This window comes from Gorilla gorilla, chromosome 7 (genome assembly GCF_029281585.2).
Source record: "Gorilla gorilla gorilla isolate KB3781 chromosome 7, NHGRI_mGorGor1-v2.1_pri, whole genome shotgun sequence".
NCBI lineage: Eukaryota > Metazoa > Chordata > Mammalia > Primates > Hominidae > Gorilla > Gorilla gorilla.
The window spans coordinates 97,804,345-97,815,000 of record NC_073231.2 but is presented as its reverse complement, the minus strand read 5'-3'; the positions used below and the strand labels follow the sequence as shown (position 1 = coordinate 97,815,000).

The window sequence follows — 10,656 nt, the reverse complement described above, 5'->3', positions numbered from 1 at the left end:
GAAATGTAGCTTTTCCAAGAATTTGGTAGTGCACACCAGGAAAAACTAGGTATCAGAACAGATTTTTTTTTTAAATAGTGGAAACACCCTCACTCCCACACTTTGGACAGTTAGGGTTGGATATTTAATTTCATAGTTACTCTTTTTTTTTTTCCACAGAAGAAAGGCCAGCCTGACCCAAGTTGCCTATTTTTAATGTGTTAATGCATCTTATTTTCTCTTCAAAGTGAAAAAGGCCAGAAACTAGCAGATAGAAATGGAACCCGTTGACGTAGTTCCCTTATAAGAAGTTCTTGCAAACACCTCTGTGACGTTTTCATTCAAGTGGATATGTTGGACAAATAGGAAACAGTTTTAGTTTACGCAAACAGTATGAGACTTCCAGGTGGTGGACGCCATTTTTTTAGAAGTGTTAATGATGTATTTGATAACATTATAAAAGTATGTGTCTCCCGTGAAAGAACATTGAGCTATTTCCCTGGAATGGATGGGGAAGAAATGAGCAAAGGAGTGCTGTTCTGTATGGGTGTCTATACCCTTATTCCAAGGTGAATAAATAAAGTTGTGTTTGCCTAAGCCTGTCCTTGGTCAGTCTATTCTCAGTCACACTGGGGAAACAGAGGAATGCAGACATGTATTTTCCCATCCCACTTCTCCAGCCACACAACCAAGGAGGTAGGACCAAAGTTCTTTTCTTTTGAAATTTTCAGATTCAAATAGCATTTGCTGAAAACTTTGAGATTGTACATGGGGAGCCTATGAGAATGCCTTGAGATCAAGACAATATGATTATCAAACTTAATAATAAAAATAACATTTGAAGGGGAAGAAAACAGAGGGCAGGTAAAAGAAGGAATATCCGCTTGTAGTTCCCTGTGCTAACGCTCTGGTGTCTGGTGTTCGTTTTCAGTGCCTAATACAGAGCCAACCGCACTCAATAAATATTAATTGTAAATACAATCATGAGTCTGCAGCTAGAATAATGTGTCATTTTACCCAGAAATGAACAAATTGGCTGGAGGAAGAGAAAGCGAGGAAATGATTTAACAGGCTGGAGGAAGGGGTCAGAAAGGGAAGATGGAACCATATGTAGCTTGATCAGACGGTGATGAGGTGTGGCAAGGTGACCACTGTTTACGAATATCAGAGGGTATAAATGCCACAGTGGGGAGGGAACTGTCTAGTTCATGATGTGGTGGTTGACTATGGTTACTGGTGAGAAACATAGTTAATTGTTACAGTTTTCTGTTAATTTCTTCACATAAGATGCCACCAATGAGGCATTAGAAAATATTTTAGGCATCTAACAGCCCACAGTGAAAACAGTGGTACAGTCAGGACCTCATGGTCTCTCTCCTGACCACTTAGGGCTCTTCTACCTTCCAGATTCCTATTTCCACTCCATCTTCTCACTGCTTTGTTCACCTTGAGTTTCCCTCACTCTCTTTAGGTCTTCCTCCCTCTCTTTTCCTCCATCTACTCTACAAATAGTGGGCCTTTTTATATTTGTAACTATTTCCCTTTTTAAAAAGTTATTTATTTAAAGAGAGAGGGCCTCACTCTGTTGCCTAGCCTGGAGTGCAGTGACACTCTTATAGCTCACTGCAGCTTCAAATTCCTAGGCCCAAGCAATCCTCCCACCTCAGCCTCCAAAGTAGCTGGGACTACAGGTGTGCACCACCACACCTGGCTGATTTATTTTTTTAATTTATTGTGGAGATGGGGTCTTGCTATGTTAAGCAGGCTGGTCTCCAACTGCCAGCCTCCCAAAGTGCTGAGATTATAGGCATGAACCACCATGCCCAGCCCTATTTTCCTCTTTTTATCTTCATACTTTCTTAATCAGGTCATACCTGCCTTCTTAAAATCCCATGAAGGCCCTTCTGTGAAGCTTCTCCCAAATCAAGAGCAAGATACCTGCTCCCCTTGGTCTCTCTGAACCAAAGTCACAGCAATGTGTGGCCCAGATGCCAGTGAGTCTGGTGGTGACTTGCCACCGCTTAGTTGCTCCAACAGTGCAGACCTGGGGACAGCTGAGGTGCAGGAGACACAGGTTCAGTCCAGACCTACTACTGACCCAGAAAAGATGAACACAGGCAGTTTAGATTATAATTAAAGATTCGACTGTACTTTCCTCAAACACATCAGTCTAACCCACCAAATCACTTAAGAGGAACTGGTGATGATAACATAGACATTGAAGGTAAAAGAAAAGGAAGGAACGTTCCATGTAAACTATGTGTGATTGCAGCTAAAAATGGGCAAAATATGACCATGATAAGACTTCATGTGCTGGTGTCCAGTAAATCAGTAGCATATACTCTCCTTGATATACAGTCACTTCCCAATTACTTGGCAATAATACCATTCACCTAGGCAGTTCCTGCTTTCCACCTCCCTCTGACACTATTATTGTTATTGTGTAAATGATTCCTGGCAATTCACCACAACATTGAGTCACGGGCTTTCTGCACTTGGAAGGGAAAGCCATTTCTCTTTTGTTTCTTTCTTTAAAAACTAACAAAAGAACAAGAAAATAAGACTCTAACAACAAAATAGGCCTCTAACAACAATGCCCACCTCAGACTTAGGGAAAGTCTAGTGTCAATTCATGCCTTCCAAGTGCTGTTCAACTTAGTGGCTTCAAAATTACCTGGGCTGATCAGGCACGGTGGTGGGTGCCTGTAGTCTCAGCTACTTGGGAGACTGAGGCGGGAGAATCATGAGTTTGAGCCCAGCCTGAGAAAAAGAGTGAGACCCCTGTTTCAATAAGAAGAAAAAAGAAATTACCTCGTCTGTTCTTTTTTTTTTTTTTTTTTTTTTTTTTTTTTGAGCAACATGGCTGTTTATTTCACCTGGGTGCAGGCGGGCTGAGTCTGAAAAGAGAGTCAGCGAAGGGAGATAGGGTTGGAGCCATTTTATAGGATTTGGGAAGGTAATGGAAAATTACAGTCAAAGGGGGTTGTTCTCTGGTGGGCAGGGGTGGATCTCACAAAGTACATTCTCAAGGGTGGGGAGAATTACAAAGAACCTTCTTAAGGGTGGGGGAGACTACAAAGTACCTTCTTAAGGGTGGGGGAGATTACAAAGTACATTGATCAGTTAGGGTGGGGCAGGAACAAATCACAATGGTGGAATGTCATCAGTTAAGGCTGTTTTTACTTCTTTTGTGGATCTTCAGTTACTTCAGGCCATCTGGATGTATACGTGCAAGTCACAGGGGATGCGATGGCCTGGCCTGGGCTCAGAGGCCTGACATTCCTGCCTTCTTATAAGACAAATAAAACAAAATAGTGTTGAAGTGTTGGAGCAGAGAAAATTTTTGGGGGGGTGGTATGGAAAGAGAATGGGCGACGTTTCTCAGGGCTGCTTCAAGCGGGATTAGGGGCGGCATGGGAACCTAAAGTGGGAGAGATTAAGCTGAAGGGAGGTCTTGTGGTAAGGGGTGATATTGTGGGGATGTTAGAAGAAACATTTGTTGTATAGAATGATTGGTGATGGCCTGGATACGGTTTTGGATGAATTGAGAAGCTAAACGGAAGACACAAGGTCCGAATAAAAAGAGGAGAAAAATGGGTATTAAAGGACTAAGAATTGGGAGGACCCAGGACATCCAATTAGAGAGTGCCCAAGGGGGTTCAGCGTAATTACTTGCTTGGTTGGCAAGTTTTTGGGCTCTATCCTTGAGTTTTTTTATGTTGTCATACACCAGGCCAAACCAATTTAGGTAAAAACACTCCTCATTTAAGAATATGCAGAGTCCTCCTTTTTCAGCAGTAAGTAAGTCAAGGCCTCGGTGGTTTTGGAGGACAACTGCAGCTAAAGAGTCAACTTGGGCCTGGAGGACTGATAAAGTTTGTGATTTTGAGGGCCTCTAAAAGTATTAAAGCAGCAGCAGCCGCTGCACACAGACATGAGGGCTAGGCTAAAACAGTAAGGTCAAGTTGTTTGGACAGAAAGGCTACATGGTGTGGTCCTGGCTCTTGTGTAAGAATTCCGACCACGCTAACCATGCCTAGGAAGGAAAAGAGTTGTTGTTTTGTAGAAGGTGCTGGGGTTTGAGAGATCAGTCAGATACGATTGGCAGGGAAAGCAAGTGTGTTTTTATGAGAATTATGCCGAGATAGGTAACAGATGAGGAAGAAATCTGGGCTTGATTGAAGTAATGGGGGCTGTCTGTGAAGCTTTGCAGCAGTACAGCCTTGGTAATTTGCTGAGCCTAATGGGTGTCAGGGTCAGTCTAAGTGAAAGCAAAGAGAGGCTGGGACGAGGGGTGCAGGGGAATAGTGAAAAAAGCATCTTTAAGATGGAGAACAGAATAGTGAGTTGTGGAGGAACGTACTGAGGACAAAAGAGTGTACGGGTTGGGCACCACAGGGTGGATGGCAAAACAATTTGGTTGATAAGACGCAGATCCTGAACTAATCTGTAAGACTCATCCAGTTTTTGGACAGGTAAAATGGGGGAATTGTAAGGAGAGTTTATAGGTTTTAGAAGCCCATGCTGTAGCAGGCGAGTGATAACAGGCTTTAATCCTTTTAAAGCCTGCCGTGGGATGGGATATTGGCGTTGAACGGGGTAAGGGTGATTAGGTTTTAATGGGATGGTAATGAGCATGTGATCAGTTGCCAGGGAAGGAGTAGAGATGTCCCATACTTGTGGGTTAAGGGGGGGATATGAGAGGAAGACGCGAAGGAGGCTTTGGGTTGGGGAGAAGGGCGGCAATGAGATGCGGCTGTAGTCCAGGAATAGTCAGGGAAGCAGATAATTTGGTTAAAATATCTCGGCCTAATAAGGGAACTGGGCAGGTGGGGATAACTGAAAAAGAGTGCATAAAAGAGCGTTGTCCAAGTTGGCACCAGAGTGGGGGAGTTTTAAGAGGTTTAGAAGCCTGGCGTCAATACCCACAACAGTTATGGAGGCAAGGGAAACAGGCCCTTGAAAAGAAGGTAATGTGGAGTGGGTAGCCTCCGTATTGATTAAGAAGGGGACGGGCTTACCTTCCACTGTGAGAGTTACCGGAAGCTCGGCATCCGTGATGGTCTACGGGGCTTCCGAGGCGATCGGGCAGCATCAGTCTTCAGCCGCTAAGCCGAGAAGGAGTCAGTCAGAGAGCCTTGGGCCAGAGTTCCAGGGGCTCTGGGAATGGCTGCCAGGTGAGTTGAACAGTCCAATTTCCAGTGGGGTCCCGCACAGATGGGACACGGCTTAGGAGGAATCCTGGGCTGCATGCATTCCTTGGCCTGGTGGTCAGATTTCTGGCACTTGTAGCAAGCTCCTGCGGGAGGAGGTTCTGGAGGAACGCCTGGCCGCTGCGGTTCAGGCGTTTGGAAGTTCTTGTGTGCTGGAGATGTGGCTGGGGTTTGTCTCACAGTGGAGGCAAGGAATTGCAACTTTTTCTATTATTGTACACCTTGAAGGCGAGGTTAATTAAATCCTGTTGTGGGGTTTGAGGGCCGGAATTTAATTTTTGGAGTTTTATTTAATGTCGGGAGCAGATTGGGTAATAAAATGTATATTGAGAATAAGATGGCCTTTTGACCTTTTAGGGTCTAGGGCTGTAAAGCATCTCAGGGTTATATTTGATGAAAAAGAGCCTAAACGCTATCTGATTTGGGATAAAGAAAAAGGAGCATTAACCTTGACTATGCCTTTGGCTCCAGCCACCTTTTTAAGAGTAAATTGCTGGGCAGGTGGGGGAGGGCTAGTCACGGAACGAAACTGTAAGCCCAACCAGGTGTGAGGAGGGGAGGCGATAAAAAGATTACAGGATGCAGGAGCAGAGGCTGAGGAAGAATTGGGACCTAGCTTGGGCTGGCAAGGAGGGGAGAGGTCAGATGGGTCTGTAGAAAAGGAAGATTAGAAAGACTCAGCGACGCTTGGGGTTGGGACTGAGGGGACAGGCAGGAGGGAAAGAAGAAAGATTTGGGACGAGTTGCACTGGGCACAGAGACTAGGAAGGGACTGATGTGTAAAAGAATGCCTGGACGTCAGGCACCTCAGACCATTTGCCCATTTTACCACAAGAATTATTTAGATCTTGTAGGATGGAAAAATTGAAAGTGCCGTTTTCCAGCTATTTGGAACTACTGTCGAGCCTGTATTGGAGTCAAGCGGCATTGCAGAAGAAAATAAGGCATTTAGGTTTTAGGTCAGGTGTGAGTTGAAGAGGTTTTAAGTTTTTGAGAACACAGGCTAAGGGAGAAGAAGGAGGAATGGAAGGTGGAAGCTTGCCCATAGTGAAGGAGGCAAGCCCAGAGAAAAGAGTAGAGACACGGAGAAGGGGTGGGGGGTTCTTGCCCTCCAGAAAAGCAGAGAAGGGGTTGGGGCATGGAAATAAGGGGTCAGGGTGCGGAAATAAGGGATTGGGGCGCAGAGGTTGGGGTGCGGAAATAAGTGATTGGGGGGTTCTTGCCCCCTAGGAAAGCAGGACTTGCTGCTAAGGATGAAGGAGAAGGGGTTGAGGGGTACTTGCCCCTGCCCCGGGAAAGCGGGACTTGCCGCTGAGGGTGAAGGAGAAGGGGTTGAGGGTACTTGTCCCTGCCCCAGGAAAGCGGGACTTGCCGCTAAGGGTAAAGGACCAAGGCAGGCGTCCCTGCGTGGTCTGACACCCTTGAAATGGGAGTGTATCATCAGAGAGGTGTCCCTGCAATGATTAAACACCAAGGGAAGGCTGCCTTCCCAGTCCGTGACCGGTGCCGGAGTTTTGGGTTCACGGATAAAACATGTCTCTTTTGTCTCTACCAGAAAATGAAAGGAATTGAAATTAAGAGAAGGGAGAGATTGAAGTGTGGTGCCAAGATTGAAAGGAGAAAGAGGTTGAGGGATAGTGAGGGAGGTTGGAGAAGAGTAGAGGCCGCTTACCGGATTTGAAATTGGTGAGATGTTTCTTGGGCTGGTCGGTCTGAGGACCTGAGGTCGTAGGTGGGTCTTTCTCATGGAGCAAAGAGCAGGAGGACAGGGGATTGATCTCCCAAGGGAGGTCCCCCGATCCGAGTCACGGCACCAAATTTCATGCGCGTCCGTGTGAAGAGACCACCAAACAGGCTTTGTGTGAGCAACATGGCTGTTTATTTCACCTGGGTGCAGGCGGGCTGAGTCCGAAAAGAGAGTCAGCCAGTCTGTTTTTTAAAACAAGATTTTTAGGCCCTGGGAAAACTGACTTTCAGAATCAGAATCTCTATGGAGATGTTTGTGAACAAGACCAATCCCTGTCCTCCTGAGACTCATATTCTGATAAGAGAGAAAGATAAACATGTAATTCAATAATTGATAAATTATTGATAAATGCTAAAAGAAACCTAAAGCAGGATTAGGGAATAAGGAGTGATGGACTTGAGGGTAGCACTATTTAATTTGGGAGGCCCAGGAAGACCACTCCAAGGAAGTGACATTTAAGAAGAAACCTGAATGATGTAGAATGGGACACATGAACATCCCAGGAGACAGTATCCCAGGAGAGGAGCAAGTGTGAAGGTGCCGACGTGAGGACAAGCTGGAGTTAGGAGCTGTTGGTGGTGTGCATAAGAAAAGGTGGTAGGGATGAGATCACGCTAAGCAGGAGGCAGGTTGTGACATTTTTGTTTCCTTCTAAGCAACACATACAGCTAACTTTAGGGTCCACTGATGGTGATAGTGAAGCCATGTTTATCCTTGTGCTTATTGGAGACCTAAGTCTTTCTGATAAAGGGTTAGGGTGGGCAAGTAGTCAGCAGGGAGCAGAGGGCAGTGGCTGTAAAGCTTTCCAAATCAGTTCAGTTAATAACTCATCTGTTGGAGGCTCTGAACTTCAGGGAAAATTCTCAGTAGGAGCAACATGCGAATGAGGGCAAGGAGATGCCAAAAGAAAAAAGTCAAGGCAATGAGGGGGAGAACCACTCCTCTCTGAGGTGACCCCACAAGGACAGACACAGGTGCCAGAACCAACATGGCATGCCTGGGAAGAAACACACTCCTGAATTTTGCAGAAATGTAAGATATAAGACAAGGCATTTTTTTTCCAGAGGCAGGGAGACTTTTATAAGAATAGCCATTCTTTCTTTCTTTCTTTTTTTAGAAGGAGTCTCACTGTCTTGTCCAGGTTGGAGTGCAGTGGTGCAATCTCGGCTCACTGCAACCTCTGTCTCCCAGGTTCAAGTGATTCTCCTCCCTCAGCCTCCTGAGTAGCTGGGATTACACGCACACACCACCGTGCCTGGTTAATTTTTGTATTTTTAGTAGAGACAGGGTTTCACCATGTTGGCCAGGCTGGTCTTGAACTCCTGACCTCAGGTGGTCCACCTGCCTCGGCCTCCCAAAATGCTAGGATAGCAGGCGTGAGCCACCACACCCAGCAAGAATAGCCTTTCTTAGAAGACTGATGGTGGTTTGACTTGATTATTCTGTGCAAGATGTAAATAAATAAATCATTCACTCTTTGCTTACTTGAAAACGAGGTCAACATTGTCTTTGACAGAAAGAATTCTGTATTCCCAATTAAACTTGTTGCAAACTCTTGTTTTAGATGGTGTATACTGCTACTTAAAACCTGTCTTCTAAAGGTGTGATGAAAGATGGAAAGTCTGCAAAAACCCAACAGCAGCCTTTTACAATTCCACTTATTACAATTGTGCATTTTGCTGACAAAGTCTCAGGCAGTAAAATTAGGGCAAGTGCAAACCACCAATTTTTAATGGCAAGTAATACATTCTTTTTGCTCTGTTAGCAAAGACTTTTTAAAATGTTAGCAAGGTACTTTCTACTGTTCTGCTATGTAATAAGTTATTCATGAAGGAAGTGTAAGGTAATAACTATCACTGAGTTTTGTGGAATTAAATATAAGGAATACACACACACATATACACACAAATACATACATATACATTTATATATGCCAGTGTAAACATACATAAATATAAGCAAACATACATATATACATATGCATGCATATACTATATAACTATATATATATTCACATTAGTTATGATCTACCTACTTTCTTTTTTTTTTTTTTGAGATGGAGTCTCGCTCTTGTTGCCCAGGCTGGAGTGCAGTGGCACAATCTCAGCTCACTGCAACCTCTGCCTCCTGGGTTTGAGTGATTCTCCTGCCTCAGCCTCCTGAGTAGCTGGAATTACAGGCACTTGCCACCACACCTGGCTAATTTTTATATTTGTGGAAGAGAGGGTTTCACCATCTTGGCTAGGCTGGTCTCGAACTCCTGACCTCGTTCGTGATCCACCCACCTCGGCCTCCCATAGTGCTGGAATTACAAGCGTGAGCCACCACGCCTGTCCATGATCTACCTACTTTCATAAAGTGTTATTTGTTTTGCTTTTCTCTTGGTAAAGCATCTTGCTATGTTGCCCAGGCTAGTCTCAAACTCCTGGGCTAAGATAATACTCCTGCCTCAGCCTCCCAAGTAGCTAGGATTATTGGCAAGCACCACTATTCTTGGCCATAAAATGTTCTTATGGTGTCATCTAAATTGATTTCAGTAACTTGGTGACCTATGATTCTAAGTAAAAAATATTAAATTGAATACAAATATGCTTATAAAAGGTCTGAGGCTGATAATCCAAGGCTGGAATAAAAAATAATAAAAGATAAAAGAGCCGCAACTTGGCTATTAACTAGGATATTAGTAACTCAGCATTTCTCAAACCAGGCTCACTGGAACTTGGAACTAGAAGTCATTAATAGGCAATTTCCTATGGGAAAAAGTGTAAAAGTGCTCAATGATCAACATGTGGATAATGTTATAATTTATATTGCCTAAAGCAGAGATCCCCAATTCCCAGGCCACAGACCAATACCGTGGCCTGTTGGGAACCAGGCTGCAAAGCAGGAGGTAGGCAGGGGCAAGCAAGCAAAGCTTCATCTGTATTTACAGCCGCTCCCCATTATGTGCATTACCACCTGAGCTCTGCCTCCTGTCAGGTCAGTGGCAGCATTAGATTCTCATAGGAGCGTGAACCCTATTGTGAACTGTGTACATGAGGGATCTAGGTTGTACGCTCCTTATGAGAATCTAATGCCTGCTGATCTGTCACTGTCTCCCACCACCCCAAGATGGGACCTTCGAGTTCCAGGAGAATAAGTTCAGGGCTCCCACTGATTCTACATTATGGTGAGTTGTATAATTATTTCATATATATTACAATGTAATAATAATATAAATAAAATACACAATAAATGTAATGCGCTTGAATTATCCCAAAACCATCCCCCTACCCTGGTCTGTGGAAAAATTGTTTTCCATGACACCAGTCCCTGGTGCCAAAAAGATTGGGGACCACTGCCCTAAAGGATCTGAAAAGTCTAACAATGGAATAATCAGGGAGTTTTGTGTATTCTAACATTTCCCAAACTTATTTGAACATTTTCACAGGCACTTATTCATATGAATTTCTGTAACATATTTTTCCCTTTCCTCTATCACATCTATCACAACCAAGACCTCACATAGAAAGAAATCTCACCAGTCTCTCCCCTTGTGCTGCATTTACAAAGCACAGAAGTTAGCTCTTTATCATCTCCAACTGCATACGCGTAAGACAGACCAGTCTTCCCCAAGTTAAACTTTTAAAAGTAGATGAATTCAGAAACCTTCACTGGCAGCTCAGTTGTCTTCGTTTATTTCATCTGCTGTAACAAAATACATTATACTGAGTAATT

General features: G+C 44.2%; 1 long non-coding RNA gene across 1 annotated transcript; it reads right to left on the bottom strand.

Moving 5' to 3' along the window:
- Positions 1-2,798: 2,798 nt before the first annotated feature.
- On the bottom strand, positions 2,799-5,120 carry LOC134759035 (uncharacterized). The gene is made up of 2 exons (XR_010134886.1): positions 5,001-5,120; positions 2,799-2,876 (listed from the first exon to the last, which is right to left on the bottom strand). It is a non-coding gene; the product is annotated as an uncharacterized lncRNA (long non-coding RNA).
- Between the last annotated feature and the right edge of the window lie 5,536 nt (positions 5,121-10,656).